At 37.1% G+C, this 8069-nt stretch overlaps 1 long non-coding RNA gene across 1 annotated transcript in view; it reads left to right on the forward strand.

The window, feature by feature from the left end:
• Window positions 1-8069, forward strand: part of LOC134668852 (uncharacterized) — a 223281-nt gene that overhangs the window by 135810 nt on the left and 79402 nt on the right. The window lies entirely within an intron of this gene.

Genomic DNA, 8069 nt, shown 5'->3' on the forward strand with positions numbered 1-8069 from the left:
TGTTAGTGGGGGATCTATCTTTCGGGCCTGCATTCAAATTTGCCGCCCATTTGTACTGACAAAGCTGGCTTGCCAGAGTACAATAACCATACCCTCGTAAGGCCCACCATATAAAGTCTACCTATTTTTAATTTGAACCTAGTTGTATAATTCATTAGGGTGACTTTCGTTTGTTTTAGAAAACAATGAAACAAAAGAAATGCTACTTTATTTCGTTTTTGAAAGGTTCAAATTAGATTGAGACAGAGTGTACATTGTAATGCACATTGGGCCTTACAAGGATACTGTTTAGCATACACCTAATCTTTATACTTCATTGTCGCCTGTGGTAATCTTACAATAAAAAAATCATAACCTCCATAATATACATTGCTGGCAAGATTTAATGGGTGTATAATTTTCCATTTATAATTATTTAGTTTCATATTGTAACTTATGTGATATTGTATGTTATTTTTAAAACTGTGTAAATAATGCACGCGTTTGGCGTTAATGTACCGTAGTTTTTTTCCTTGACAAGACCTTAATAAAAAATAAAATATACAGGGTGATATCGATATCCAAATGATGATCAATAATAGCTTACCATGAATTTGTCATTATTTTTTTATTTATTTATTTTCTGAAGAAAACAAATAATGTTGTACTTGTATATTATTTAAACTTTCAGAAAATGTAGTTTCTATTTTATTTACTTTTTTCTCTTATTCTATTCACTAATTTTAATCATACTGAATTTGTATAGCTAGTAATATAAATTATACTTTATTGTATTTGACCTCATATTTGACTGATAACAACGCTGCGTGATGCCTAGTTCCGCCACAGTTATACCAAAAAGTTTCTAGTGCTTTTTTTCTTATTATTCTCACATTTATTAGTTTCGATATGATCTGAAATCAAACATCAATCAAGTGTTTATAAATGAATAATTATAGTCTAATTGATATTGGTCCAGTAGTTATAAGATGAGTAAGATGACTTTTCGAGAATGTTGTTTGCGCTGTCCATTTTAATATGTCTTACCATTCATAATCTAAAGACGCTTTTGTAAACTATGTTTTGGCGTAAAAAATTTTTTCTGTATGCACGCCCATAATATAATGTCAATGATTGCGTGAATAAATTATGTAATGATTTAAGTCGAAAATAAAAACGGCTTTGTAGCCTTCAGCCGCTCGATAGTCATAAGTGACATTACAAATTATTGTATAATTAATTGTTGTCTCAAAAATTGTATTTCCGTCATGTAGAAAGACTTGACAATAAGTATTCTTAATATTTTATTTCAATTCCATATCTAGTCAAAATTAGCATCTATGTATTTGATTTGTGTAAACGGCAGATTTTTGTGGAATAGCGTATCATTAGTTGCAACAATTGCAAACACATTTCTAACGTGGGTAATACTTGTATTAGTATTAGTATATATTTATACGTATCCTACGCTAAAAAGCTATCAACGAAATCATTGTTATCAATCCAGTGTAAGTACTTCTTATAGTTATGTATGTTATTTCCTACATGTATCTAAATCGTTTCATACTTATTTATAATAGACACAGGCAATCCATGGCATTCTTGGTTTAGTTATTAGCATTCCTTTTAGCTCATAGTTTAATATCGTTCCATTTGTATTTTAGTGTTTAGATAAGTAAGATGCTGCTCTCTTATTTTACCAAAGCAAATATACAATTATACATACATACTTAGTCATTAAATTGCGTTTAGCATGGTCGAATACCCAAACAAAAAGGGATATACGGTCAATATGGTTTAGTGTGGCTGCAGTATAAGCGTAACCAGAGGCGTAGCTAGAGGATATGGCGCCCGGGGCAGACACCAAATTTGCGCCCCCCCCCCCCCCCAAACGAAATGAACGTAAGGTGGTCACTGACAAGCCTTCCAACAGTCCAAATAGCGTGGCTGCAATCCAAAATCGGTCCGTGAATGTCAAAAACGTACAATGTTTAAATGTTTAATATTAGGATGCCGTCCATTTGGATGAATCCATTGTAACGGCATCCATTTGGAAGGCTCGTCAGTGGCCTGCTTAACGAAACGAAAGGGTTATTTTTTGCATAAGTTTACTTTTAATGTAGACAAATACAGTGTAGGTACCTTTGTTTTTTTAGTCCATCGGTGGCCAACAAGCTTTCGACCCACCTGATGGTAAGCGGTCACCGCATCCTATGGACGTCTACACTCCAGGGGTGTTACATGCGCGTTGCCGACCGTTTTAAAACTTATAAACTTCTTTTTTGGAGATCTCTATTCATAGGTACAGCGCGGCTTTGGACTGATTTGAAGGACCCAAGGCGGCATCCAGGTGCTCCTGTCCAAAGGTGACAGCAGTACTCAATATATGGGATCAGTCTACCCCAGAGTAAAGTATGGCGGTGGCCTCCCTTTATTGAGCACACCGAGTTTTTTTTGATACGAGCGCAGCCTACCCGGCAAGGTGGCTACGAAATTATTGGACGTCACTGATGGAGATGTCAACACCGATCGAGCTAGGCTCCCAATACTCCCTGACATGGGAAGGGTTGTGCCTAGAAAAATGAGGTTTTCTTAGCGGTAAACGCGCAAATTTGAGTCATGGTAGGATTGAATCGGATTAAATTGTCCTGATCCCACACCGAAACTCTGGATAGAATGCCTCGATACCTGACACAGTTATTTCTACTATTATTTTATGGGGTCACTTCCCCATCGCTATTTCAGTTCAGTCCAGTTCAGTTATCAGTGCAAATACCACGAACAAGGCAGAAAAGCAAAGCAAAGCTTCACTCCAGAATTTCTTAACAAAAGTTATAAGTCTCGAAAACTACGAAAAATCGGCTAACATCTGGTAAATGGGGTATATTCTGATAACCCACGACGAGGATTCTAAAAAAAAATTATGGGCGTCAAGGTTTGGACCAGCCTGTAGGTATACAGGGTGGCTAAAAAATAACTGCATTTTCGTTGCCAGGCAGGTTTTTGGATTATACTGAGCAACTTTTACTATTAGTCCAACCCCTAAGTCGCGAAAAAAAATTGGCTTTTTCCTACATTTTGGCTGGTCCATTTTCTATGGGAGGGTAAACTTTTTTTTTCGCGATTTCGGGGTTAGTCCCGTAGTAAAAGTTACTCAGTCCCAAAACCCAAAACCTCCCTGGCAACGGGAATTTAGTTATTTTTTAGCCATCCTTGTATAGTACTGTCGTCCGCATATCGATGAATGTTGTCGATTGACAACATGTCACAGATATGCAGCAGCTATTGAAGCAGCCGGCCTAGCCAAGGTTACAAAATCGCTATCGCTTCGACAACGAAAAGCATTATGTCTCTCTATCACTCTTCCTTATTAGTGTGACAGTGACAGTTGCGTTTCGATCGCTACAGAGCGTAAGCGATTGGCATCTTGGCTACGCGGCCAGGTTCCGTCTACTACGGCTCATATGCGCCTGCCGGACAAAGGGCTAGCGATCCATTCGCATAGGTAGTCTCTTGGAGAGTCCATAAGATGGTAACTTCGACAGGAGACCCCTAACGGAAAAGACGCGCTAACACGGGACACAACTCTGAAGCACTCGGCCCGCTCGCCTTATAAAACGAAAGCATAGCAACTCCCGCCTTGATGGAAGTTTCTTGCATAGATATTCGCACTGCGGGATGGTGGGCGGTAGGGCGCTACCGTCGTCTGTCAAGGTCGAGTTCGAGGCAAAAAGAGTAAGAGTAAAAGATCGGCTTTCTCTTTTGCGCTGTGGGCCAGAATACCATCCGCATTTCACACTTCACAGTGGTGGTAAATATGACTGACAAAAGTTTCGCTGCTGCCTTTTAGCAAGGCGGAGAGGTACAGGTCTTTTGCTCATTTTGGCGCCCCCCCCTTGGACGGCGCCCGGGGCACGTGCCCCCTCCAACCCCCCCCTAGTTACGCCTCTGAGCGTAACTGGCCTGTTTACACAAATACGCAGTGTTTAGTCAGAGTTTATACATTTTTGCCACTAAACGCAAGTAGCAAATGTATGAACTCGCAATAATAACTAATCAATATGAAAACGAGCCCCAATCTGAAGGCCGATTTGCCTAGTTTAAAATTATACATTTGTGCTTTTCTAAAATACGATTTCGTGTGACATGATACATGAAGATGATGAAAATATAGCCTGCATCGATTTGTTTGAGAGAGATCTGTGTAAATTATATGATGATATCACAATCCTAAAAAGTTTAGCAAAGATCTGATCTGTTTCTGATACTATACATACCAAAAATTATATGATTTTTTTTACTGATAATTGTTTTGATTGCTTTTGTTTATTTATAGATTTTAAGACAAATTATATTAAACAGAATGTTTTACAAAATTGTATTGACATGTATTGCACTTTGATTTTATTTATTATGTTATACGAATAAAACGTACTTAAATATGTTTATGATTATGAAATATATCAATATTATATTTTTAATTTGTCACGTATTGTGTAAATGTTACAGCTTTATTTTTTTGTGATTTATCTGAAATAAAAAACATATTACCTATATAATCTCATTGCAGATGTTTCATTATATTCAAATTTGTATTCCATTCCAAAACCACCCTGTATGGTCAATGCAACCACGCCAAGTACAAACTTAGAGTACAAATGAAATAAAATATATGCCTATAAACGGAAATACAGTATGTAACGTAGTAGTGTGTGTGTGATATGTTACGAATACTACAACAATAACATAATATATAATAACAAGCGATAATAAAAAGTAAACGTGAAAAAAAAGATTCCGTAGAATAAATGGTTAGCAATAAAAACTCGCTCCTCGATGGTAAAACACCATCCCATGCTTCTATTATTATCAACCTAAGATGGCTTGGTATACTATAGGTATCTACCTATATAAGTACCTGCTTATATGCTGTAAAATTTAAAAGCCCCAGCCCCAAAATTTAAAAGGTTGCCTCTTAAATCTAAGACCTATATAATTTAGTTTCCTCCATGAAACATCGCGGGCAGAGACCAGAAAATGTGCTGCTACTAGAATAATGCTAATTAAATCCCAAGAACACTCCCCGTTTTTTGTGAGCAATCTGTTCGACTACCGCGAGAACCGATATTCGCAAATCTTAATAAAAATATTCCCTTTCACTCCAATAAAGGCGTAATAAGAGTGACAAAGAAAAATGCCCGCAATTTGCGAACTTCGATTTTTGCGGTTATAGCCCAGAGGGCCTACCGCGAACCACGTTCGACGTGTCGCCTCTCTGTCACACTTATGCACGAATGTATAAGTGCGACAGAGAGGCAACACGTCGAACGTGGTTCGCGGTACGCCCTCAGTTTATTCAATGTCAGGTTTTGACAATGTTACCAAAAGGCGTGGCATACAATAGCTCGACCAGGCCGCGTAGCTAAGATGCCGATCGCTTACGCTCCGTAGCGATCGAAACGCAACTGTCACTGTCGCACTAATATGGAAGAGTGATAAAGAAACATAATGCTTTTCGTTGTCGAAGCGATAGCGATTGTAACCTTGGCTAGGCCGGCTGGAGAGCTACCTCGAACATAGAGATTCGAAAACTTTTGCCGTAGTCTAGATACCTACATATCTACGATTTTCGATATTAGAGACTGACAGTCTGTGTCATGTATTGGTCTTTGGTAGTCAGTTTGCCGCGCACAATGTACGGCCGTTAAGTGTAGCGAAATTTATAGCTGCAACTATCCTGTGCTGAAATGCAGGAGGAACGTAATTTACCTCGTGCTCCCATTACCCGAGGCGGGGTCTAAAAATTGCTTTGTGGAAGGATTTTTATTTATTCGCGATACTTTATAATGTTTATTCTCTTTTCTTATCTTCTAAGATCATGTTACTGGTTGCAAGCGCTTTAGCGAAACACTCCGGTAATGATGAGCCATTTAATAGGATATGGGATCACTTTTAGGGTATACCTACCGTGAATCTTAGATTTTCGGCGTAGGCCCTCTGGTGTGTCTGTCCATCCTTCTATCACAGTCAATTTACTTTGAAGCTACTGGCTGGACGGATTTAGTTGAAATTTGGTACAATTCTGTATTATGTAAGTCGGCGCTCCAGTCCAGAGACGTACCGTATAACATAAATAAGGTCATATGGAGAAGACCTGCTCTACCGACCTTCTGTAAGTGTATGTGTACAAACCATGGACCTCTACAAGTAAAAACATACCTAGTCACATATTCTATACTATTTTTTGCCGTGTTTGGAATTTGGATGATGCCAGTCGGTACAATCATATTGCCAATTTGATCATAAATTTAACTGGCAATTTGACTGGCCTTTATTGAAATATGAATTTTAAAAAATGGATACGATTGTCTATTTTTTGTGAAAATATAATATATTATTATTATAGTTGGTCAAGCAAATCTTGTCAAGGTGTAGAAAAAGGCGCAAAATTCGAATTTTCTATGGGACGATAACCCTTAGCGCCTACACTTTTTAAATTTGCCGCCATTTTCTATTGATAAGATTTGCCTGACCAACATTATTTTAGGTTTCTAATGAAATATAATAGTAATACATGTTAGCCAACATATCAACGTAGCTATATTAATTTGATGATTTTGATGGCCGCAAGGTTCATATTTTGTAATCTGTGGAAGGTGACAATCGATAGTGATGTACAATATTAATATCGGCAAAAGTTAAGAACCGCATTTTTCATATTAGGCATTATTAGGCTCGTATTATAATTCATAGTAGGCGAATGAGTATAGTTTCTTTATTTACATATATAACTTGTTTGCCAGACTTATAAATATTTAAATCGTAGTCGTTGTCGATAACTACATTCACTCATTAAGTACAACCTTATTTAATTTTTTTCTTAATGACATTTGGTGAAAAGTCGAAATTGTCAAAAATTCATTCATTTGTATTCGAACCACAAAACAAAGAAGTAATAGAAGTGAAACGTATGTCTATAGCGTGTGGCAAGATTATGGTTAGCTGCATACACTTTCAGCACAGACTATTGTCAGTCGTGTGACAGTTCAGCATGGCGCTTTTGACATGTCAGATGTGAAAACGATTCCAGTAAAAATTAGAAATAATTACGAATATGCCGTGCTGCTCCATTTTGGAGTGTAAAAACACTAGCGGGACAAAAAATATTAGATATGGAGGCATTTCATATCATCGGTAAGTATTATTTTATGTAATATTTCAATATTTTTTACATTTTCGGTTTCCGCAAGGATTTCTGGATTGTTTAGTACAAAAATCAGATTTATGTAAATGAGATAAGGTTGATATCTACTTAGCGTAAAAGTCATGTACGGGTGCGCTATTCGCCCACAGTGCGAGGACCATATCAAAAAAGTTATCGATGTCGATGTTCGTATAAATATACACAGTTCGGTTTGTTTATGTTCATACATGTTCTTAATAATTTATTTTTGTTTTGCCTCTGGATGATCATATCAAAAAAGTCGTCGCTTATGCACATTTTATATTGTGTAGGTACAAAATATGTTCTTACTTATTTATTCCAATTCAATGGATTATTTGATTTTAAGTTTTTCTTATAGTATAGTATCTAGTATCCATACATATTTGTCAATTTTCTCTATTAAATACGAGTAGGTAAGGTGTCAGTTTTAAGCTGTCACATAATTTTACTGCCGGGTATTTGCTGGCCAGTCTAAAGCCCGCTCCACAAGCTTGCACAAAACTTGAAGCGTTCTTCACATTGGATGCGAGTACACACCATGCTCCGGTAAAAACGTGCATAGTGCTATCTCGCTCGTACATCAGAGCGGCATTTCTATCCGCATTATTGCGATAAGTTGATAACCGTCTAAGTGCAAAAAATATTGTTAATATTTCTATTGTTTATAATTAGCATTTTTTAATAATTTTGCATACGAGCTTATATCGGAGATTCATATTGATGTATGACACAACATTATTGCTTTGTTTTGCCTTAAAATAATAACGTGCTAGTTAATAAGTATTGTTAACACTTAGGCCCCATTCGCACGACAGCTTAAAAAGCGTTGCGTTAAAACCCGACGTTGGCGCTTTTTTACCGTTTC

This window comes from Cydia fagiglandana, chromosome 11, assembly GCF_963556715.1.
Source record: "Cydia fagiglandana chromosome 11, ilCydFagi1.1, whole genome shotgun sequence".
NCBI classification, from domain to species: domain Eukaryota; kingdom Metazoa; phylum Arthropoda; class Insecta; order Lepidoptera; family Tortricidae; genus Cydia; species Cydia fagiglandana.